The sequence below is a fragment of the Melozone crissalis genome, unplaced genomic scaffold, assembly GCF_028551555.1.
Source record: "Melozone crissalis strain CALT ecotype California unplaced genomic scaffold, PUWL_Pcris_2 ptg000013l_1, whole genome shotgun sequence".
Classification (NCBI taxonomy): domain Eukaryota; kingdom Metazoa; phylum Chordata; class Aves; order Passeriformes; family Passerellidae; genus Melozone; species Melozone crissalis.
The window spans coordinates 25,629,304-25,653,563 of record NW_026535791.1 but is presented as its reverse complement, the minus strand read 5'-3'; the positions used below and the strand labels follow the sequence as shown (position 1 = coordinate 25,653,563).

The 24,260-nt window shown below is 42.3% G+C and overlaps 1 protein-coding gene across 3 annotated transcripts in view; it reads left to right on the top strand.

Annotated features, from left to right (window-relative positions):
• The first annotated feature begins 6,441 nt into the window (after positions 1 to 6,441).
• KLF12 (KLF transcription factor 12) overlaps positions 6,442 to 24,260 on the top strand; it is a 240,810-nt gene continuing 222,991 nt past the window's right edge. For 2 of the 3 annotated variants that reach the window (XM_054271667.1, XM_054271665.1), the window contains exon 1: positions 6,442 to 6,528. The gene's annotated coding sequence lies outside the window, so the exon portion shown is untranslated. Of the gene's footprint in view, positions 6,529 to 6,656; positions 6,739 to 24,260 lie in introns of those variants that run through there. The other variant, XM_054271666.1, reaches the window with a different exon arrangement.

Here is a 24,260-nt window from a genome sequence, read left to right as displayed (position 1 = left end):
CCAGACCTATCCTTGTTTCCCTCCTTTGGATGCTCCTAATAGCTTAATGTCTCAAATTGTGGTGCCCAAAACTGCCCCCAGCACTCGAGTTGAGGCCACCCCAGTGCAGAGCAGGGCAGGACAATCCTCTCCCTTGCCTGGCTGGTGATGCTGTGCCTGATGCTCCCCAGGACAGGGTTGGCCCTCCTGGCTGCCAGGGCACTGCTAACTCATATTCAACCTGCAGGTCCCTTTCCCCAGAGCTCTGCCCCATTTCTAATCTGATTCTTAATATCGTCCATTCTTGATGCTGGGTAAATGCTTCCTAAATCCAAGAGTTTCTGGTACTGGAAAAGTCAAGCTGAATGGCCTTGGAATCAAAAGTTATCAACATGAATGCTTAAGTAACACCCGAAAGCACCTCTAACATGGGGAGGAGGAATGCTGTATGAATAAAGAGAAAACACTTAAGTGTTTATGTATTGGGAGTATGTATTGGGAGATTTATTCTGTTGTAATTTATTTAACACCTCCATAGAGAACAAAGAACTTCACTAAATTAAGAACAACTGGGATAAAAACCACAAGTTCTTGAAAATATTTGTTATACCTAAAATTTGTCAGGAAAAGCATGAAAGATTGTTATAATAATACCTGCAAAGAAGATATCCCAGATACTTTTGGCTGCCTACTAGATGCAAAATCCATGTCCAGCTGAACATTTTCCTTTGCTAACCTGACTGCAGAATGCTCCTTATTCCTGTGCACTACCCCCAGCTGTTTTTGAAACATTTCTTTTGGCTTTGAATCTTCTCCTCCAGGTCTTTAACATGCAGAAATTCTTTTGGAGCCTATGGAATCATAGGAGCCTTTAGAGATCATGGAATTGAACACAGACCTTAAAATAATGTAAGAAATTTTATTAGGATGGTATTTAGGTTCATAAATTCAGCTACAGAATTTTGAAATTAAAATCTAGAGCAATCCATTCCATTCATGGGTATTGCACTGATATGGTGTTCAGAGCCAGGAAGTGCTCATCTCCATTTTTTTGTTTGTATTGTTGGTTTTTTTTTTCAAAAATGTTAACCAAACATTAAAGACATGCACATATCAAACCTTCCCCAGAACATGTCCTTTGATGAGTTCCTACTCACTATTAAATTTTGCCAGTCTCAGATTATACTAAATAAGGAACTGTTCCTCCTGTTCTTCTGGATTTTGAATAAGATCATAAGCCTTTAAGGGCTCTTTCTAAAAGAAGGCAAGTTTAAAAAAAAAAAAAGCATGATCTCAGTTCAAGGTTATAAAAAGGGCACAGAGCTTTTAGATCAAGGGAGTGAAGCATTAATACTTTGTGGCCCCACTTTCCTAGAATATGTGTCTTGGCAACATTGCTAGTCTAAATCTGGAAAATTGAATATTTTGATCTCTGTCCCTGGAGAAAAACACACACCTATTAATTATATCAGATAAAAATTTTTCTCTCTTGTGCAGTGTAACTGAACCACTCTCCGTTATATACTTTATTGTATCTGAAATGCTTCATTGTTTACACCAACACTACCATTTATGCAATGAGCTAGGTTGTGTATTTTTAGGGGGGGGTTAGTGTCAGTGGGCTGAAGGAAAGATTTCCTGAGAGCCTGCTTAAGAACAAACAATTTGTTTATATGGCATAGAGAAAAAAGACACGGTGTCCAAAATCTCCAACATTCATACCCAAGGAATAGTACTGCTGATCTTTGAGTGAGGCACGTGAAATACAACGCTGATACTTGATAGTTGTGCTCCCACATTTTAGACTGACTGCTCTGGTTAATGGCCACCTGGAAGTTGACTACAAAGCTCAGCATTTGATGGCAGAGTGCCATGCATGTTGAAACACTTCCTAAGTAGATTCAAAGAAACAGAAGTCGATGTCCTGGCCCAAAAGAGTCTGTACTCCCATGTTTGATGGCAGCTGTCAGATAAAGGGCCAAGGTCCCCTTGTAAAGCTCATGTTGAGCTTACCACCAGTTTGAATGGAGAAAGAGTGGAAGAAGCACTTGGCAGATGATTACAGGCTGGATTGCAAGGCAGCAACCATACCTGAAAGGTTGTATCTTCTGGTGTGGTCAATTCCTCGGCAAAGAAAACACGTTTATTTGCCTGTATCCAAAAGGGAAGGCTTGTGAAAGGAATTAGTAATACAATCCCTCAGCTGTAGGTATTTGAATTGATTATCTGTCAACCCAAAGGTTTCTCTAAGTTCAGCAAATGAACACAATCTGTCTTCTAAAATGCATCATGTAATTTGTTAAAGCTTTTGTCTAACCATGCATCCCAAATAAAATTGCATTTAGGTTTTGGTTTGGGTAGTAAGGTTGATTTTTTTTTTTCTGTATTGTTTATTTGAATTAGAAAATTGAATACAATCTGAAATGGAATAAACAATAGGTAGCTTAAGTGATTTTTTTATAACTGGTGTTAATTTAAATTACAAAAATCTCTCAATATTCAGCACATTACTGATGTATTTCAGAAGTATTTTTATGTGTTTCAGGCAGACATTGTTAAAATATGCTATTGATTTTCTGTTTTCTTTTGTTCTGAGGTTCCAGTGTGCTCTCTGCTGGTGGTGTCATTCTCCATTTAGAGAAATGATTGGTTATTAATAAAAAAATAACCTTAATGCATGCCTAAAGTTTGAAGTTGCTAAATTGCTAAGTTGCATTGAACAGTATTATTTGTTTGCACATGGATTAGGATCTAAGACAAAATTATAAAACAAAGAAGACAATGAAGAAAATTTTGTATCAGTGGAGAACAAAAATAGGAGAGATGAGAGGCTGAGGAACATTAAGGGAAGATTTTCTAATACTTTGTTTTTGGCAAGTTTTAGGAAACTTTAGGAAGTTTTAGTTTCCATTGGGGAAGAACAGCTACAGGAAGACTGGAAAGAGCCACCTGATACTGTAAGCAGTGGGACTCAATGAAAGTGATTCAGTAGTACTGCTCCGTGGGTAATGGGGCAGAATTGGAGAAGAACTATAGAAAAAACCTAAAATCACACATAAACACACTTGTTGAGCTTTATAAAAAACAAGCAACCAAAAATGGCCTGTGGGCTGATTTGCTCTCCTGGTTTCAAAAGTACAAATTTCTAATTTTAGAATAATATATGGCAGTACACTGTTAAGGTTCCCGTTTCAAAATTTAGGGCTGTGTTTCTTAAAAAATGCTGAAAAGTCCTGTTGATTCAGAGGAAATAGAATTAAAGTTTCTTCTTTCAGGGGAAAAAGAAAGAATAAAAAGAACTTTCTAAATCTTGAGAAATACTAAATACTTTCAAAGTATTTCTGTGTTAAAATGTAAGCCAGAATGTTTTCAAACAGACTATGTACTCTCAGTTTTGTTAAGCTACAGGAGACTGGAAACAGAGGGGTCAGGTGTATGGAGTGAGCCAAGATGGTGATTTAGTAGGACAGGTTTTCCATAAAAGCATGTGATTGAGAACTACATTTCTCTATAAATCTGTGTTATATATCAAATACTAATGTGTAATATCCCTACTTCTGTATCAATCTATTGATATATAATCATGTAATACATTCCTCTTGCAAACGTAGCCACATATTTTTTGCTTTAGATACTGCCCTGCAAATTCATGTATATGGGTAATAGTTTTTAGTAGCAGGCAATAGACCATGTAAACAGCCAACATAGCACATCATGAAACTCACAAAGAACAAATTTTATCACCCAATGTCAGTCAGCCAACCCCTCTTCTAGATTATTTCTTTAGATATTTTAAATAAATGAATAAAATATTTCTAAGTATGACAAAATAAATATTGATGTTTTAAAATATTTTATCTGAAGTTCAATGGAAATGAGCTTTGTCTTTTTCTCAGGGCACAGCAATGTGTGTAATGTAATGTTTCTCTGTTACGCACCTTATCACACTGCCTACATGCAATCTTCTTCTTGCTATCACTATTCATTTTTCATGTGCCAAGTATTCATTAATCCTTTAACCTCGGTAGGTAGAAATCAGTTTTTTCCTGCAGAACACTCAGTGCTCCCTGTTCCAAGTGGTTAAGAAGGATGAATGTTGTTAATACTCACGTTTTTTTATTGATAAATCTGAATATAAGCTTTGCATCTGTCCAGGGAATGTTTCCAGCTGTCTTCCAAAGTAGCCTGCTTCCTAGGGGATTGCATATTTTATCTTTTAAAACAAGTGTTACAACGTTAACTTTTGACTTGGGTGAAATCTAATGAACCACACGTGTAACTTACGGGGAGTAGCTGGAGCTGGTTCTCATCTAAACTCCTAGCATAAGGAAATATGTTGCTTGGGTCATTAGACTGTATTTTAACTCTATGCTCACTTTTTTCCAAAGGAAATTATTGGACCAGAGGCAACATTACAATAGCAAATTATGCCTAACCCTCTTTATATCTTGTGGAGACATATATTTCTGTTTATAACCACTTTAACATTTCTTATTTATTATTCTGCCTTTTTTTCCCCTTGTGGAAATAGAGGTAAGATGTAGAGACAAACAGAGAAGAGTTATATTATCCAAAACATTTATGCCAGGAGAAGGCAGAGGATCATTACAGGGAAAGAGATGAGTAGATGTATTTCTGGCAGCTGGCATGAAATCCTCTTTGGGAACAAACACTGGTTCTGGTTCTTCTGGCTTCCTCAGTAAATATTGTGATGAGCAGCAAATATTAGTTTGTATTTACTGAAAGTAATAGCATTTTAGCAGCAATTATTTACCTGCGCTCCGCCTGGCTTTCTGTGTAAATACACAAGCTGTACGGGCATTTACAAGCACCTTCACATGACGGGCCAACCTCCAGACACGGGATCCATCCCTCTATTTGCTTTTTCTTTACCCAATAATTGTTAGGACTGGGACTCTCAGGAACTGTTGAGCTGACTGTGAATTTGAGAGAATAAGGGGTGGGACTCATAAAGAACTTACTATTTGTACTTGCTCTGACCATGGCTTCTGCCGGGGGCCAGCACAGCACCCTGATTATTCAAAAGGCTATTAAGCTTCCTTAAATTGAATGGCCCCCGACCATGGCCAGAAACCATCTAAGCAGGCAGTGCTGGTCAAAGCTCACCTGTGCTCTGGCCACACCGTGTTTACTTTATGCAACACCAACCACAGGGGAGGCGGCAGAAAACAGCGACATCAGCTTTACATTAACAAAAGGTTCTCCAAGGCAAGAGAATCCCCAGGTAACCTGTCAGGCCAGCTTAATAGCTTCAATATTGCCCAGGCATGGGCCAGGATCTTTGCACCAAAATTCTTCACAGTGTAAACACGTGTAAGAAAAGAAAAGAGTTGCGAAAATAAATAGAGTTTTGCTTCTAAAGGTTTAACTGACTCCTAGGGTTTATATTTCTGTTTCCTAAGGTTCTGAAAGTTCTTCTTTTAAAACATGAATGTAACAAAGACTTGGTGTTTTAAACAAACTTTAAGATTATAGAATCTGTTCCTCTGTATGTTGTTATTAAAACCTTTACAACCCAGTATCCGCAGCCCTTACGTGAGAAAAATCTTCCCCATAAAGGAAGTTCTCAGTTTGCAGGGGCGCGACTCGGGCTTACGAGCGCTGACCAAAAAAAAAAAAAAAAAAACCACAACCCCACGCCTCGCATACTTCTCACGAGCTGCAGTCTGGCTGTGCGAAGAAAACAAAATAAAAGAGAAGGGAAAGGCTTGCAGCGCTCAGCCCCAGGTAACGGCGGCGGCCGGGCCCGGTCAGAGCCCCGGGCGGCGCGGCCCTGGGGCGGACCCATCGCCCGGTGTGTCCCTTCCCCCGGGCCGCCCCTCAGGGTCGCGACCGCGTGTCCCCCGGGCCCCTTCAGCGCTGCCGCTGCTGCTGCTGCCGCCCCGCGCCGACTCCCGGAGCTCCCCTCTGCTCCCCTCCGCCTTGCACCCCCGGGGGCTCCCGCAGGCGTCCCCAGAGCTGCGCCTCCCTCACTGTCCCCTGAGCGCTCCCAGAGCCTCGAGTCCCCCCCGGGCTCCCCCATGGCCCCGCACCCCGCTGAGCTTCCCCCGGCGCCTCTTTACCGCGCCCCGCCCTCGGCGCCCCCTCGCCCCGGGCCTCCCCTCGGCGCCCCCGCTGCCGGCCGCGCCCGGCCCCTCCCCATGGCGCCCCGCTGCCCTGCCCCTCCCCGCGGCCGGCCCGGGGCCGGGGCCGGGGGGAGGAGGCGCGGCCGGGCGTTCCCGTCCCCACCCCCCGGGGCGGGGCGGGCGGCGCACCGGGGCGGCCGCGGGGCGGGGGCGCGGCCCCTCCCTCCCTCCCCTCCCTCCGCCCGGCTGCCGGTGGGGGCGGGGACGCGCCGCATGCCAGCGACGCCACCGGCGCCTGCCGTGGCCGGAGCAGGGGCCGGTAGCTGGGGAGGGGGACACCGGTCCGGAGCCTTTGTCTGAGCGGCCGGCGGGGTGTCGCGGCGGCCCCAGGCGAGGCGCGGCCAGGCGGCGCCGGGAGCCTCCACCCCCGGCCCACCCTGCCCGGGCTCATCATGTGACGCGGGTAAGTCGGCGGCGAGCGAGCGCCGCGGCTCCCCGGGCTGCCCCCATTCATTTCCCGGGGACGGCCGCCGGCTGCCTCCGCCGGTGCGGGGTGCGAGTGCGCGGGGCACTGCCCGGGGAGCGCGGGGCGGGCGGACAGACAGACACAGAGCGGGGACCCTGTGTCAGGGAAGGAAACAGTTTCTTCTCCTGCTCTGCCGCTTCTGCTCAGGTCTGTGCCGATTCCCTTTCTTAGCAGGATAAACGGCTAACGTGTGTGGGTTTTGCTGCCGCTGTCCCAGCCAGCCTCTATTTAAAAAAACAAACAAACAAAATAGCGCTCCTATGCTGAAGTTAAATAATTTTGAAGAGCAGGAGGGGGGGCAGGGCGGCCCCCCCGCTTCCCCCGGCGCCGCCGGGGCGAGCCGGGGGTTAACGGCGGTGCCCTGCCTCCCCCGCTCCCTCCCCCGCTCCATCCATCCCCTCCTCCCGCCTGCTCCATCCCTGCCCGTGCCCCGGCGGCAGCGACACCGGCGTAGGGTGCTAGGCGCCGGCCCGAACTTTTCCCTCAACTTTCCCGCTGAGGCTCTAGGAGGGGGAAAAAAGGGGTGGGGGTGGCGGTGAAAAAAGCGAGGGGGGGAAATGAAAAGCGATAAGCGGGGAGTGATGAGCAGCGAGCGGGGAGCGCCCAGCCCTTTGTGCTGCCGTCCCCGGGGGGGGTGTGGGTGGGGGCGGGCGGCCCCCGTGCGCATTCGGGGCTGGGCAATTAATACATAAAAACAAATATCGAAAAAGTATAAAGTGTAGCGCTCTGTGGAGGGGAAAATCGGAGCGTAACGCTGAATGGGGAGAAAAATGGGACTGTAACACGCTATGGGGGGAAAAATAAAAAAGCAAGAGTGTCGTGCTGTACTACCTTCTACAGAAATAATGGTCTTCTGTGGAACAAATGCTCGCTCCTGCAGAAGTCGGGAGCTTGGGGAGCAAGCCGCTGGTATTTGCATTTAGCGCTGAGCCCAGAGCCGCTGCGGGAGATGGGTTACCTAGCCCATGGATGGCATCAGCGTCACCCTGTGAAGCCCTCCCAAAGCTTTCCGCTGCTGGGATGAAATTTCCTCTGGGATGAGATGTGGCTCCTCTCCGCCTCCCCAACATCCAACCACCAGAGGTGGTGCAGGATTTTGGGGGAGGCGGACAGGAGCGACCAGACGGGTTATTTTATATTCTCCTCCCCGCGGTTTGCAGGGATGCGATGCTCCGGTCCAGACAGCGGTTTTTTTGGGCTTTTTTTTTTCGGATCTTGGCGTGGCATTCAGTCCCGCAGACGGGCTTGCTTGGGAAATAAGATATTTTATGCGCTTAGGGAGGAGGTAGGCGCCCTTTCGGTAGGAAGCACTGAAGAGAAGTTCACTTGATCGGGGTCTGTATAGAGCTTATAAAATCCTGCTAGCTCTTGGCAGCCCCCCTTCCCCTAAGTAATACAGTAAACTAGTTTATTTTTTAAATTACCCATCGTGAAGTAAACGGTACTCTCCTTCTTCCCTCCACCACCCTTTTTGGTTTTTCTTTTTTTTTTTTGCTTTTCACTTTTCGTCTCGCCACGGCAGGTAGATTATTCGCGGCAACTTTGCGAGGCTGCTTTAAATAGCGCTGGCATATGGGCTCCATTTTCTGCTCTCTGGTTGGTCTACAACTCTGAAATGCACAGGAACAGCAAAGTGGTCGCAGCGTGGGATTAGTAGCTGTGCTGAATAGGTCACAGATGGGGCGATAGGAGCATTTTATTAGTGACGTAAGGCTGCATAAACCGAGGCTGCTTTTTTTTTTTTTTTTTTTAATTTCGTGCTGGGAGAGGGGGAGTGTCTTGAATATCTTTCTAATGGGACGTAATCAAGTTGAAACCGCTCTCCGCAAGCTGGCATGTCACCTATCGTCACAGACCAACCGCGCATAGCGAAGGGAAACATTGCGGATTTTTTTTTTTCGCTGCCTTTTTATTTTTTTCCCCGTGCCGTGCTGCCGGAGGCTCTGGCAGCCGCTGCTAGGCTGCTGCTGCTGCTGGCAGGTGCCCGGGCTGGAGGCTGGTGGATGACATCACCCCTCCATGGTGGTGACACCCATGCGCGCCCCTCCCCGGGCCAACAACACTGCTGGCATTCGCCTCTTCTCAATTATTTTTCTTTCCTCCTTTTAGTATTTTTTCCCACCTTTTTTTTTTTGTTTTTCTTAACTGTGCGTGGAACTGGGAGGAGGGCGGCAGTCTGAGGAGCACCTCTTTTATGGGGGGAGAAGCATCTTTGTCAAAAAGCTTATGTCGTAGGTCATTTGATGAGTGAGTGCACCTATTCTGGATGGGCTGGGAAGGAGTTTAGAATATGGGAGATATTGTTTGTTTTCTGTTTCTGATACTGTTTGTTTTCTGTTTCTGATCACATGTGTAAATAGAGGGGATGGGTAATCATGTATTTTTAATTCTGGCTTTTCCCCCCCCCAGCAGTAGTTCATGATAATATTTCCAGGCCTTTCGTTGCTTTCTTGTAGAAAAACCTTTTCTGGAAAGGCCCCTGACAGCCCAAGAAGACTCTGTGTAACAACTTTTAAAAATAAACTTTAAGATTCCGGGACAGGCTAATCGTGGAGTCCTCTGCCAGCTCTTTCTGTCAGGATCAGCCAGACCTGAACGTGCATGAGCAGAATTTCAGTCCAGATGAGAGGAGGCAGAAATGTGGGGCTGAAATAGCTCTTGCCCTGGGAGATGTTAGAATGGGGTCAGTGAAGGGCTTGTGCTGCAAAACCCCGTGGCAGTGACTGCTTTTCTCTTTGCCTGCACCAAGGTGGTGTGTGATGGTAACCACCTCAGTTAAACAGACATACAGACCACGTATTTGAGGAAAGTGGGCAGTGCTTTTCCTGGGTGGTGTTGAGGTCTCTGCTGCACAGGGGGTTGCAGAACTTCTGTGTAATTTGGTGGAGTTTTCAGTGCTGCTAGGTTATGCCATTGTTTAGATTTTGGATGGTCTGTAAAACAAGGGAAAACTGAGTGCCCTTTTGTCATGGCTGGGTGCCTGATGTCCACTTATGCAAGCACTCCCAGAGATGGAGTGCTGTAGCCTCCTTGCTTCAGGCTGCTGGATGACCTAAGTGAACCTTGCTCGGCTGCTGGCACCACTTCTCTGCGTGGCCAACCTCCTTGCTCTTTCCTTCAGTGAGTGTTGTTTGCTTTGTGGAGCAGGTCTCATCAGCACAAAGTTGGTTTTGACCAAGTCTTAGTTTGAATCAAGTAAAATAGGAAAGTGTAAATGATGTGTTTGTTCATTAATAAAGATGGAGCTCTGAAAGCACTTATTTTTACTGAAGTGTCTTGCTTGTGGTTTTTGAAATACTGTGCCTTGGTTTCTTTTGCTGGAGAATGATTGTGGTTTGCCTTTCCTTGGCTTAACTACAAAATGAGTAAAAAAATTAATTTCCTGAAATAAAACTTTTGTTTTTAGAAAAGCTGAAATGGATGCAGCACCCAGACTTTGACCTTCTCAGCTCCTGACTAGTGGTTGTTTACTACAGCTGCAGCTGTGTGTCTTTGAAAGAGGAGGAGCTGCAAACACAAGCATGCTCACTTTTCCTGCTAAGGGGAAAACATGTAATAAACATGCTGTTTCAAAGTGAGTTGTTAAGTAAAGTATTGAGCAGCCAGGTTGAGGGTTTTCTTTTCCTTTGTGCCAATTGCACTGTGCTGTATCCGTAAGACAAGTTTTGAGTCTTGCAGGTGCAAAATGTGGAAGCATGAAATGTCTGTTTCCTATGCAGTAAAAAAGAAGTTTTTTTAAATTAAATTCCTGCTTACATCGGAAAGTGCTTTTGCACTAAAGTACGGATGGCACTGTCAACATTGTTTGTCACTGGTAAAAGTTCCATGTAATCTTACCGTGTGTTCAACAACTGAACTTTAGACAGTCCTTTTGCTTCAACTGAATGATTTTTTTTAAAGTTGCTGCTAAACACAACCTCCAAACAACAGCAAAAGTTATGCTTGATGATTCAGTGTCAAAATGATTGCATTAGTTTATAGCTAGACAGGCATATGTTGACAAACTTGATTGAAGTGTTGGTCAGACCTTGTGGCACCGTTGCAAAAGTGGGAAAAATTGGACTCATCTGAGGAAAGTTGTGGAGTCCATTTTGGTTTTTATATATATATATGTGTGTATATATATATATATATATTCCAGCTAGGGCTGCTGTGTTTGCATTTTGAATCTTCTGTGCAGAAAGTTCACTTAGATTTTGCACCCTGAATATGTGAACTTTTTCATTCTTTTGCAGAGTTTGATGTAACAGGGTTGAAGTTCGTATGAAGTCTGTGCTCTTGTTTGCTCCCAAGCAGTGACTATAGGAGATGAGCTCAGTTGCTCACAGCATGCTAATAATGCCAAGGCTGTGGGTTCTGTCCCTGTATGGGCCATTCATTTAAGAGTTGGACTCAATGATCTTGCAGGTCCCTTCCAAGTCAGAACATTCTGTGATTCTACAATGTGAAAAAGCTAGGCTGTTCTTTAATTAGTTCTATTTACCTTTTGACTGCAGAAAGCTCTTAAAGTAAACTGAGAGATAGGAAGAAGAGGGAAAATGAGCGTGGCTTTGCCAGAAAGTGTATCCATGCTGTATGTAACACTGAGCTATGTGGACTTCCTTGAGTTCAGTATAATAGCTTTTCATATGAATTAGAAAGCCTTATCTAAAGTTGGGACTAAAATTGAATTATTATATACTTTTTTTTTATCTATGTCTGCTGCAGAGTGATGTGTTTTGGTCTGGAGAAGACAAATGAAAATTATGGTGTGTCTTGGTTCTGTAGCTATTTCTGTAATCTCTTGGATTTTTGGGATGGCATGGTGGCATGAGCCATCCCAGTGTTTCTCAAATACATGGTAAAACTTGGGAGTCCATATGTTAAGTCATGTGATATATATTCAGGGATTTTATGCTTTATACTGTCTGTTTCTTCATGCACTCAATATGTGTACACATCAACTCCTGTGCCAGAAGAGTCCCTTCAGCCGCAGCTACAAGGGTAGGATTTACCTCAGTGTTGGCTTGTGTTTTTTTTTTTTTTTTAAAGTTTAGTAAAACCACAAGGATGCAAAAGCTAAGGTTTGTTGGAACTAAAACTGTTTGTCAGGATCAAGGGAGATGCTATGATTGAAGACTATTAAAAGTATATATTCAGTGATACTAAATAAAGTTGGCCAAGACTGTCACATGCTGACATTTCTGACCCTCTGAATGCGATCCTAGTAATGTCTGTGCTTTTTTTTTAAATCTGGTTTGTTTATTTTTACATAGAACTGTTTCTGTAATTTTTTTTTTGTTTGTTTCTTGTAACAAACGCCGTCACATGCAGTGGTGTTTGTCCTTTTGTGGGTGGCTGGCAGTGCTGGCAGTAAGGGCGTTAGGCATTGCAGCGCAGACCAGCGCCACTTGAGTTAAGGAATGTCTGGTTAGCAGTAGCAGGCTTTTGTCCTCTCTGTGAACCAGCCTTCAGGACGGGAATGAGGCGCGCTCTTTGCTAATGGCTGGCACGGTATTTGCTACATAGCAGAGTAATGATGGGACTCAGAAATCCCGAGCTTTGTTCCTGGCCTGGCTGTGGGGCGAGTGCGTTCTCGTTGTTTAAACATAGAACAATCAAATGCATGACCTTGGACATCGGCACTGCTAAGGGGATAATTAATCAGATGATGTATCATGTTGGGAGACCCGAGTTCTAGTCTCGTTTTTGTCATGTGTCACCTGGGGCAGGCACTTTGTTACCCGCTCTGTAAGGTGGCAAGCACTGACCCTAATTCCCTATTAATGCCGGGTGTTGTCCAGTGGTCAGAGCAGCAAAGAGCACAAGGTTTTGTGTGTGCTAATGCTGATCCTCCTGCCGACTGCCTAAATAATTTCTTTTTTTCTGCCCTGTCCAAGAAGGGCTTTTCTGGTGGTGGTGTTGCATCTCTGTTGTGGAGCCTTGCAGGTGCCTGGCAGCAGCATGGGCAGCACAGTGATGCTGGCAGGCTGCGTGGGTGCAGGGGGTGTGTGCAGAGCTCAGGCCAGCTGGAAATAAGGTCAGGTCCGTTCGCAGAGCTGGAGATGCTATCGGTGAGCTCTGGAAGCCTTCCTGAGCGTGAGTGATCTCTAATTGTCATATACTTTGTTCAAGTCTTGACAGGCTGCCACTGAAGGGGTAAAGGCAACTGTCTGTAACCCAGCAATTTCTCTGTGGATACCCGAGGGAAAGTTTTTTTAAAAAAGTACTCTATGGAAAAAATACTGATTTTTTTTTTTTTCATTTTTTTTTACTACCAAAGTTGTCAGAAGTGGCTGGTTCAGATACTCAGTGTTCTCAGATACTTTCAAATCAGATTTTGAAGAACCATTCACTGAGCTTTTCTGTTGAAATTACTGAAGTTTGTTAACTGGAATATGCAGTATTAGAAATTTGTTACATCAGTTTCAAAGAATACCTGTAACTTATTTACCATGGATATTAATTCTTTGGTTTTTTCCCCTATGGTACCGGCATTTAAAGATGGTCTACAAAGACTTGAAGGGACCTTTTATAGCAGGCATAATAATATGTTGCCATCTGAGGTAGCCACTGAGATATTTGATTAATGATATCAATTGCCAATTAGTCCTAGAAAAAAGGGACGATAATGACTATTAGTATTATGTAGTAACATTTGACAGGAATCTGAGCAGGACTTAACTTAAAATCAGATTAATATAGAAATGGGTTTTTTTTGTTTTGTATTTGTCTTTATTTTGAGTGTTTAATGCTGGCATGAAACACTTTTGAGTTAGTCTTCAAATACGAGTTGGCAGTGCTCTAGAAGAGCATGTAAAGAGCTGTGATTGATGACACTTTAAAATCTTTTAAAGTGTTGGACAGTAGTTGGAGCTCTTCCAGTTCCTTTTTCAGAGAATCTTTCAGTTGCAAGAAAATTCCAAGTGGGAAATGAAAAGATTTTTCTTAAGAAAACAAAGTAGAGAAAAACATTCCTTTCCACTTTCTATAAATTGGTAGCAGTTACAAGGCAACTTAATTTTTCACTTATTCCATCTAGCCAAGGAAATCTTTTGCATAGACAGTGCTCTACACAATTTTGAAAGGAAAAAATGAGGTTTTGAAAGTGAGAGCATGCAGAGTTGGTCTAGTTAGGAGGCAGATTTGGAGGCTGCTATTTCTGATAGCATTGCCATTTTCACTTACTTTCGAGATATATATTCAGCTAAATCAACATTTAGCTAAAATGTCTATCTTGAAAGAGTGAATGTTAATACTTGGAGACCTCCTGTTTTGAGAAGATGGTGGATTTGTAATTTTTTATTGTGGCGTTATTGAGATAAAGTTTTCAACAGTCACATCAAACAATTAAACATAATAAAAAAAATAAAAAGGAGAGATTTAGTGCACTTTCTCTGCTTTGCATCCCATCCAGTATCCGAGATAGATTTATTTTGTGCTTGCTGGAAATGTGCTGTCCTTTGGGTTTCACGTTTTGCTGCATTTAGGAACACAGCATTTCTTCTGCATTGCAATGCTAAAGAAGTATGTGGGATAGGCAGGGATGGAAGACTGAACTCTATGCATAGCAATCACAGACACCTGCCTAAGTCAGTTCTGGTGGAAAGTTTGAATAAAGTACTTTCCTTTTCCAAAAAAGAAGAGCTTAGCTCATCCTTGCCTCAGAAGTGTGTACTAAAATCATGACACCAGAGTAATTCCCATGGTCAAAAGGCCTTCAGAAAACCTCTCTGTTGGCTGACAGTACGGGAAGTCTCAGATGTTTAGTTCACACGTAAATGAGTACATTGTACTTGTTAAAAAATAAGTGAGAGAACCCTTGCAGTGCTCAAATCCTGGCAGAAGCACTGGAGGCCCTGAAGGCTCTGGTGGTGGTGAAGAAGAAATAGCAGTTTCTGTGGGCTCTTCTTGTGGCTTTAGTTATTTGGTGTTTAACTTAGCCCATATATTGTGAGAGCAGGTAGACCCCAGCCAGGCTGGGATTTTCTATAGTAGGGACAGCATCAGGAGAAGAGTGGTTTGGTACCCAAGTCCTCTTGAGGTCATAGCCTGAAGTCCATAAACAGAAATGAAAGATAATTGTACTTTCAGATCCCACATCTCCCCCCAATACTACTGAAGTTCCACTTGTGTGGCTTTCATGGACACATCTTTTTTTCTTGTCTTAAACAAAAAGGAAATAAAAAAGAGGAATTAAAGTAAAAGAAGGAAGTTCCTCCTTGTGATGGATTCTGGGTGCAGTTGATGCTGCATGTTCCCATCCATCAGTTCTCATCCTTGTATGTTTAATTATTGCGCTGCTTTCTGCCTCTTGCCAGCAGCGCTGCTCAACCTCTCTTTGGGTGAGGAATGCTGCTCTCTTCCTCTTGCTGCGGCCCTTCTGTTGATGACCTTGTCATTAAAAAGCTGCTGAATTCTTATAAGCAGCCACATTTTCTGGATACTGGATTATTTGAAAGTGGCTTCCCTTTAAGAAAAACCTTAGCCACTTTAACAACTCCCCACCCCTGTTTTTTCTTAACGTGTCTACTTGTACAGTTGTGTTTTCAAGACATCTGACCAAAGAAGCCTTTATAGATTACATTTATTTTTGTGTATAAATATATATATAATAAATATAGATGTGCATGTGTATATCTTTGCTAAAATTGCTACTTACTTTGCATAAGGATTATATTCTCAGTAGTTCAGTGCCTAACTGGCAAGCCCTTGGAGCAGGCCTGCTCTGCTGAAAGCACAGTTTTCCGTGGCAGAGAGAGGGAAAAGTGGGGAGAAGGTGTTCCCTGCATGTGATTGTGAGTGCTGTAGTGTCTTTCAGATCAGAGCAGGCTAGGGTTACTCCCATACCCAAGCTGACTCCTCGCATGTTACTGTGATATCAAAAATAGAAACATGAGGTTAGTGTGAAAAGTCTTTTTATATTGCTAATGTATTAGAAATACAAAAATAATCAGTGGAAATATTCTCCTTGTGTTAGACAATGTTAGAACTAGTTCAGAAAACACAAAAATTCTGATCTCTCAAAGAATCTGTAAACAGTAATTTTTGAAGGAAAGAACAGAAATGAGACACATGCTACGGCAATAATTTGGTATGATCTAAAATAATTCCAGCCAGTATTTGACAGACATTATAGAGTTTTCAGTTTAAAAGTTGAATGACTAGACTGCAGCTGTTTTGCAGCTTGAGGTTTGGCAGCGGTGTCAAGTACAGAAATTGTGTCCTAAAAGTGTCTTGACAGTGCTGAAATGCCATAGAAGAAGTAAACCCACAAAGCCACATTTAACCAACATACAAGTTGCAGAGACTTTTAGGGATTTCTGCCTGGATGAACAAGTTGGAATTTAGCCACATATGTTCAGAGTCTTAGTTGGTGGTGGACAGGTTGGCGTTTAAGCAGATAGCTTACAGGAGGTGTACATGTCGAATTCAGTATATTCACTGGAGGCAGGACTTGGTGAAGTGAGAAGAAGGATATATTATAGTATCTGTCATGGGATCAAATTGTAGTTTCATTGATTTGTGTATCAGAGGAGACCATTGTGATCAGCTAATTCAATTTCAATAATGCCATCAGTAGAGTATCGCCTTGTCCTGCACAAACTCTGCGTGGTCTCTTGGAGCTGGAACGTTCTGTGAGTAGATGTTTGTAATGTAAAAAACTTTATGCAGTGGGCAATCAACTGTCGTCTTTGGTGAGCTGCTCCAGTGGTTATAATTACTCTAATCTCTATGCATTATTTCTTCCCTGAATTTAGCCATGTATTTGGCTTCCAGCCACTTAACCTTGTTGTACTTCTGTCTCTTAAATGAGTAGTCAACCAGTCTCCTGTCAATTCCTTCTCTGTCTTCATTTTCAGAATATGCATAATTGAACAGTGTTTTACTTCGTGGCTGTTAAAGACGGTGAATTGATTTAAATAATTTTGACTTCAAAGTAGTGGGCAGGAAAACTTGATTTAAACAATCAGTTTAAATCTTGTTTGGTTTCTGCAGTTCTTACTCATTTTCCTTTCCTAGTGCTGTCTTTTGGGTAAGTGATGCTTAGTGTCCTGATACACAGTGGACAAAATAGTTGTTACACAGAGTATACTCAAATTGCTATTTGAGAGAATGTATTGTATGCATGCCCTGTACATTTTAAAAGTTCATGGAATTAATGTTCATTTGCTGTGTTTGAATTTTCAGGTCTTTAATATTATGGTATGGCTGATGTGTTTCTGATTTACTTGGTAGTTCAGTTTTATGATTGACTTTGTCAACTGTACTTAGGACTTGTAAACCGTGGAAAACATAATTAAAATAATTTTTAATGATATCTTGATTTCTTTTTGATATGCTAGTTTTTTTAAAATATCTTAATAAAATGTGTTAGTGTTATAAACTTTTATGGTGAATAAAGGAAAAATAGTAGTTTGTTATTAAAAAACCCTCTAAATTTCTGTTAAAAATATCCTGGGGAGTTTTAGAACTAGTAACTATCACCTTTCAGCATATTGTTTATATTTGAATACTGTAAGAGAAACGTCTTTACCCAGTTTAATTGGCTCATGGTAGATTTTTTTCAACTTCTGGATGATCCAGTAATTTGTGGTGGTTGAATAAGCTGTGAGAAATAAGATATTCTGTTCTGCACTTACTTATTGATTAGTTTGTGTTTCAGTTTTGTTTAGTCTGTGTTTTTTATAGGGTAAGTAGTTTCTTTGAAACTTAAACAGCAAATGGGTACTGCTTGGGCATTGATGAAAGAAGGAATGTAAATTGGTTTCATAAATTCAAATGTAATTTTGGTGAAAAAATTAAATAAGAGTCAGAATTTTTTATTGAAATATATAATAGTGCTACAGGAAAAAGCCATTTCTTTACCAGACAGGTTTTGGAGCAGCCTTGGTTAACTTGCTCCTTCTAAACATTGTCAAAAGGTAGGATTGGCCAGCTGCTCTTGCTTTGTGAAACTGCATATGAAGATAATTTTTTCAAATACTTGATTTATTCTTGGCTGATGACACTGACACTCCAGTTCTCAGGTGCCTTTTTGGGCATTTCCATTCAGTGTATTATCTAAAGTATGAAATGGGATGCTCGTTGGCCAAAGGTACCAGCTGAGCAGGAGCCCCCAGGTTCCTCCAGTGTTTGGTGTGCTTACGTGGTGCTGCACTTCTCAGACCTTTAAGTCTCTTACTGTGTTTTGGTTTTGGGGGTTTTTTTCTTCCTTTTTAGAGATTGTTTCAAATTTAATAATGGGATAGTCCGCTCCCTCTCCCCTGCAACTGCTTTTCATTCATCCTACCAGTTTGAAAAGAGTTACTAAGAAAACCTGGTGATTTTGCTGAGCTTTTCTCAACTTGGGGAAGTTTTGCTCTTTAACAGTAATCTTATCTGTGAAGCCCTGCTGATTCTCAAACTTTAATTATTTAGTCTTTTTTTTGGAGACATTTCACAATGGTTAAGTATACACTGCTCTACTTCCTCAGTCTTCAAAGAGATAGAGTTATCTAAATAAAACTTAATTTCTGCATATTCTGACTTTAAAACTGTGATCATAAGTAACCTTATTTTACAGGGAAACTAAAGGTGTGCCTTTCTCCTTTTTTTTGTCCCTGCCTTCTCCCTATCTTCTTGAAATAGCAACTAAAGACCAAAGCAAGATTGTTTTGCTTGCCAGTTTTTTCATTGTGTAGTTTCATTCAGTGTGATAACTTCCTTTCTGCTTGTATTTGTCATGGAGCCAGGCAAAATGATGTAGGACACAGAGCTATCAAAAAGCAGTACAACTGGAAAGGTAATTTGCTTCTTCCTCAAAGAGGGCAAAGGAAGCTTGTTGGCTGTTTTGCTTTCTTTTTGCAAATTGACGTAACTAGTGCAGGTCCTGTGAAAAGGATCAGGGCTGGAAACAAGGACCATTGTGCAGTCCAGCCTTGTGCAGCAAGTTAGGAAACTGGAAAGTGGTGATCAGAGGAAAGGCTTTATTAATGCTTCAAGTTGCCCGAGAGCAAAATGAGCCAGGTAAAGAGCACTAGAAATACATCTCGGCACAATGGAGACTCTCTGATGAAAGAATATCTCTTTATGCTCATGAGAGGAGTCCAAATTGGTGTTTACTTATCTGTGTTTCTAAAAAGGAAAGCTAAATAGATTACAAAGCTAATTTTACAGTCACCTCATGCGCTGCTACTGCAAAACAAATTGGCCTGTGAGGAAAGATACCACCTTTCTAAGATCGAGTTGACTTTTGGTGATTTGCTAGTCCCAGAATTTGCTCCCGTTTGTCCTCCTTGACAGACTGTTCTTCATTGCAGTGTCTCTTGAGGCCTCCAGTGGGATGCTTTCACTTTCCTCTGTTGAGCTTGCTATTGTTTATGATCTTTATGTTCTTTAGGAGCTACCAGTTTATTAAGAAAGAGTCCTGTGCTATCTGGCAGTGATGTGCAAGGCTCCTGAATGAAGCTCATGAACGTCTCGACACAGAACTTTTGAACTTTTGTCATCTGAGTACAGTGCTTTGCATGGCAGAGAAGAAATGTGAGCCTAAAGCATTTGTGGTCATTAGCTTAAAATCTTTTCCCTGCAAAGGCTAATACTGATTCCATATTTTTATTCAAGTAGAATGTTTAGGTGTTGTTTCTTTTTCTTCACCAGTAGTGTTGCTCTTGCTTTCTCCTTGCAATGACTGTTAGCCCTTTTATCTATTTGTACTTTTGAGGTTTTAGGGTTTTTTAATGCAAAATTAGTTTCAATTGCACAATTCTAAATGTAAAAACCTTAATTTAGATTTTTGTGTTATAGATGACATAGCGTGTTATAGGTCCCTGGAGCCCTGAATTTCTGCTGAGGATTTATTGCAGCAGTTCCTGAAAACAGCGTGGTGAAGCAGTAACCCCTTGGTTTCTGGGTTGGTGCCATAGGCAGCTGGAGCTGCACGTGGTGGCTCAGTGCTGGTGTCTTGTACCTTTGGAAAAGCTTGTGGTACCTCACAAGTTGCTACATGGAAAGCAACTCAATTTCTTTCATTTAGGTTGGGCTGTCTGATGCTTTATGTGTCCTGCTCTTCTGTAACTGGCACAGCTGAGGTTTGAGGTGACCATGATTTCACATGCAATCCAGCAGGAGAATCCTGCTCCTTGCAGTCTGGGTGTGGTCTGCCTTTTCTATGTGTCCTTGTGTTTGTTCTGCCTCCAGGATCTTGGGAAGATATTTCTGTTCTTTCCCATCTGTTTCCCAGTGGTGCTCTTGGACTCTGTGCGTTGCCCTTCTCTGGGATGAAGGCAGGATGCAGTGGAGAGAAACTACTAAATTTAGGGCCGTGGGGAGGACATAGATGGTCCCAGAAAAGTGAAGGTGTGTGTTTCATTCATGAGTGTGTTTCCTGTGTTTCATGAGTAAATGGTGGCAAAAAAAAGCCCTTTGTTGCTCAGTGTTGACTTAGGTGTTTTGAAAACTACTTGCTGCTGAGTATACTTAGCGTGCTACATGGATTTTTCTTATTGCAGCACTGGTTATTGTCCCCTGATTGTCTTGTCCATTGCTGTCATCTCAGTCATGAGCTGTGAAATGGCGTTTTTTATTCTGCAGGCAACTTTGAGACTTGCTGCAAGGCAGAAACTGGTTTTCACTGCTTACCAAAGAAGTTTATGTACCTAGTGTGATGTCTGGTGTTTTAAGTGATTCTGGTGCAATGGATTCATTTTTGTTGTTAGAACAATCCTCTGTTGTAGTGCCAGAAGTGTTCTGGCTTCTCCTTCAAGGTTTTGGGTTTTATTTTATGTGCTGTTCTTGAATATATGTCTTTGTAAGTTGCAGATTCGTGCTGGATGCAGTGAATTGCTACGGCTGAAGCCCATGAGTTTGGCTCTGTGCATAGTACTTCCAGAGGAGATTCTTGAAGACCTGCTGTTTCTTTGGTTACCCTGAGCCACCAGAAAGCATTCATGTCTTAACCAGGGTTGAGTTTCTCTGAGTAAGCAAAATGCAGCATCTTGAGCTCTGGGTATGTTTCGTGTAGTAAAACAGTTGCTGAAAGTGTATTGTAGATAGATGTGAGCAGATGAGAGGGTGCGAGAGGTATTTTTCTAGTCTGTATTCTTTTGGTGAAGCTTCAGAATCTTTGTTTTTCAGCAGGAATGTTTGGACACAAAATGCTCCTTAAATATATCGTGTAAAAGCACATTACCTGGCTGTTTGGAAACAGAAGTCTTACAGAACTTCTAACAGACAGGAGAATGAATTTCTGTGTTGCTTTGATCTGCCTTCAGTGTGCAAGAGCCTGCAACAAAAATACTGTTGCAGTCATTTTGCTTTAAAGTTTTAAGTCTTCACAGTTATGAAAGTGGAATTCATAAACTTGTTATTTCTGTTTAAGACTTTTTCCTCCTTTCTTCTTCAGGTAACGATATTATGTTATTGCTGCTTAGCTTATGATCTTGCGTTTTCCAAAGATCCCATCAACAAAATTACGTTCAGTATATTTTGTGCTCCTCACCATTTATTTTATGTCTGCAGGCTGCAGTGAGCAGTCATGCCTTAAATTGTTGTAAATATCTGTCAAATAAGAAAAATAGTAGAAAAAAGATCAAGGAAGCAGCATTCTGTTACAATATGCTGCTCTGTTCCTGGATTTGATTTCTATCTTCATTAATATTTGAACTTTACTATGAGATGCATAATAATGTTTTTAGAGGGGGTGGTGAGATACACATTGTAAGCGATACAGTGACTGATGATTTGGAAGTCATTTAATAAGTGCCTCATTTTTACACATGCAAAATGCATGTAATGCTATTTACTCAGGACACTTTTAGGTCTGCCACTGGGAAAAATACGCACAAAAGCTGAGTAATGCAATGGTTATAAGATGTGTGCTTCAGATGGCAGGGTCCAGAGAGATTTCTTTGGATGCTTGCTGTGTACATTACTTCAGCTGCCTCTGCATGCTGATATGTTTTTTTGGAAGATACAAGGAAAAGCATAACTTCTTTGTCAGACTGAGAATAACTTCTGTGAGCCTTGTAGCCCTGAAAAGTGTATTCAAGGAGGCTGTTTGCAAGAGGTATTACCCACTTGGTTTCCTTGGAAACATGAAACATGATTTACAAATATTGACTTCAGAAAGCTGCAGCTTAGAGGAAATCCTAAACTGTTGGTTCAGGCTTTTAAATTAATATCTCTTTAGAGTTCTGGCCATGTTGAAAGTCACTGCATGTCCAAGGAATGACATTTATAATAATTCTGTATTTCTTGGTGTAATAGCCAATTCTGAATGCTGGAGGACTGGGGAAAAAAAATAAATCTGAGTTTCAATGGAAAAGGGATTCTGAAAAGAGATACTGGGAGCCGTGGCTCCAGTTTCACCTGTGTTGAACAGGTCAACTCCAGACAAAATGAAAAAATGGTCTCTCTTAAATGTCAGATAATGCCTTACCACTGATAGAGTGCAACGTGGAATACTTTCTTCATGGTGAAGTTTAGACGCTGTAAATTGTCATTCATGTCTTGTAAATGTTTTAAAACTGTGGAGGGAGTTGAATGCTCCTTGTTATGTTCATATAAGAGATTGTGTGATAAGCTTAAGTAAATTGCATTTACTGGATAACTTTTATTGTATAGGAATTTTCATATACACTTGCTTTTAAAAACTTCTGATTATAATTTGGTCTTGCTGGCCTCGTTAAATTTTTTTAAATGGAAGGCTGCTTTATCCCTGGAGCACAGTGTTGGGTTATCTTGAAATAGGTGTTAAATTTATGGTGGGGGGATGGAAAGGGGCACCAGTATGAGAGAAGCATACAGCAGTGTTGCCTTCATGTTGTGAGTGCTGACTGCTGGGTGAAGATTGCCTCTGTGCACTCTTTAGTGAGGAGCAGGTCTCGATTCAGTCAATCTGAGGTCCTGGTGGCCATGGTTTAATTTCTTCTTCTGATGTCAGTACTGGCTTATGTGGTTCCAGCTACCGCCCTTCTCATATGGTGTGTGTCCCTCTGTCACTCAGACAGCTTCTGCTGTCAGCAGACTGGAGTGGGTCAAGAAATTGCCCAAACTACTTCTTTTTCACTGAGTTATTCTGAACATGTGTTATTTTCCCAGTTCATCTCCGAAAACAGCTATGGCTGTCTAGGAGCAATCAGGTGGTTGGAGGCATGAAAGCACCTCAAGCCATTCCCAAAGTTAAGAGTGGGAAAGCCTTGTATTTCCTGCTCTCTTAACCTGGAGGAGAACACCTCCGGAGCAGAGATGAGGTGAGATCTTGGGTTTTCCTGCAGAAAAGCCATGTGTTTTTCTGCTGGTTGTAGTGCCAGTAGTTTTGTGGCCATGAGGTGGTGGCAAGGCAGAGTTTTTAAGAAGATATGATATATTGGGATGAAAAGATAAGGTAATTTGAAGGAATATGAACATGCAAGTCTGTGCCTCTGTTTTAGACTGGGGTAAGATTTTGTGTCTCAAGCTATTGGATTCTTTTCCCCCAAGATGTCTTCCACGTTTTATACAAAACATCCTTACTCCCTATGAACTGTGCTTTGCTTGGAGGTTATAAAGGTGTTTTTGGCGGGTTGCCTTATGTAGCTATATTAATTAAGGCAAGGATGAGCCTAGGTCTGCCTTCGTCTGGGGTTGCAGGAGGATTTTATCCTGGAAATGGGAGGAGGGATGAAGGCAGGTGGCTGCACAGGTGCTGGTAAGGATCAGGTCCTCAGTGTGCAGAGGCATTGGTGGTGCAGGCAAGCAAGGACTGCTGAAACCTGTAGGTCAATGTCTTAGATAAGATGGCTGTGTCTGTGAGCTGTGTGTCTTGTGAGACCAAGGACTGAGAGCAGGTAGGACACCACAGACACCTCCCTGCAGGGGCCAAGCTGTGCTGCTTTTCTCATCAGCCAGTTGAACTAAGCAGAAATGCTTTGCCCAGTGGTTCTGTAAATAGTGTCTGACATCCTGAAGGCTATCTGTTTGTCTCTCTGGATGCTAAGGAAGGATTCATCTGTATTGTTTTTCAGGCTGGTTCTAGCTGGTGAGGGCAGCTTGCTTTTGACTTACCCCATGCAATGGCTATGGATTACAGTGAAAGAGGCTGTGAGGAGGCAGGAAGATTAATGAACAGGAGGAGGGAATTAGGGACCTGTGGAAATGAAATTTCATATACAGAAAAAAATACAAAAAAGTGGAAAATGGCAATGTTGCAAAATCCCAGAAAACAATGGAGACTCTTGTTGGTAACTTGTGTGCTGAAGCTTTAAGCTGAAGGGGAGGTCAGTAAACTGCAAAAAAGTCTTGGTGTTTGTAGAGGGAAGACTGAGAAAGGGCACTGCTTGAGTTTTAGGGTGGGGTGTTTTTTTTTTTTTATTTGGTTATTTTTAAAGTCCACAGATAATCAAAGCAGAAGATAGGGTTGTGTATGGCTGAAGTCAGAACAGGTATACAGAATTGTTCATTGAGGATCATAACAGTTCCTCAAAAATTGAGTGTGAAGGCTTAAGGATAGCAAACATAGGAAGATAATGATATCAAAGTAACTCTAGTTCTTTGTGTAGCCAAATAAACTACATGGATTACTGCAAAGTCAGTCAAGATGGGAACAAGGGTTTACAGCATAAGAATCCTGCTAAAATTAGGATTGTTTTCATGTGAAGCCATTGTGACAATACAAAATGAATTTCATATTGCAGGATTGATTGTAAGATAAATGCCTCCAGAGGAGT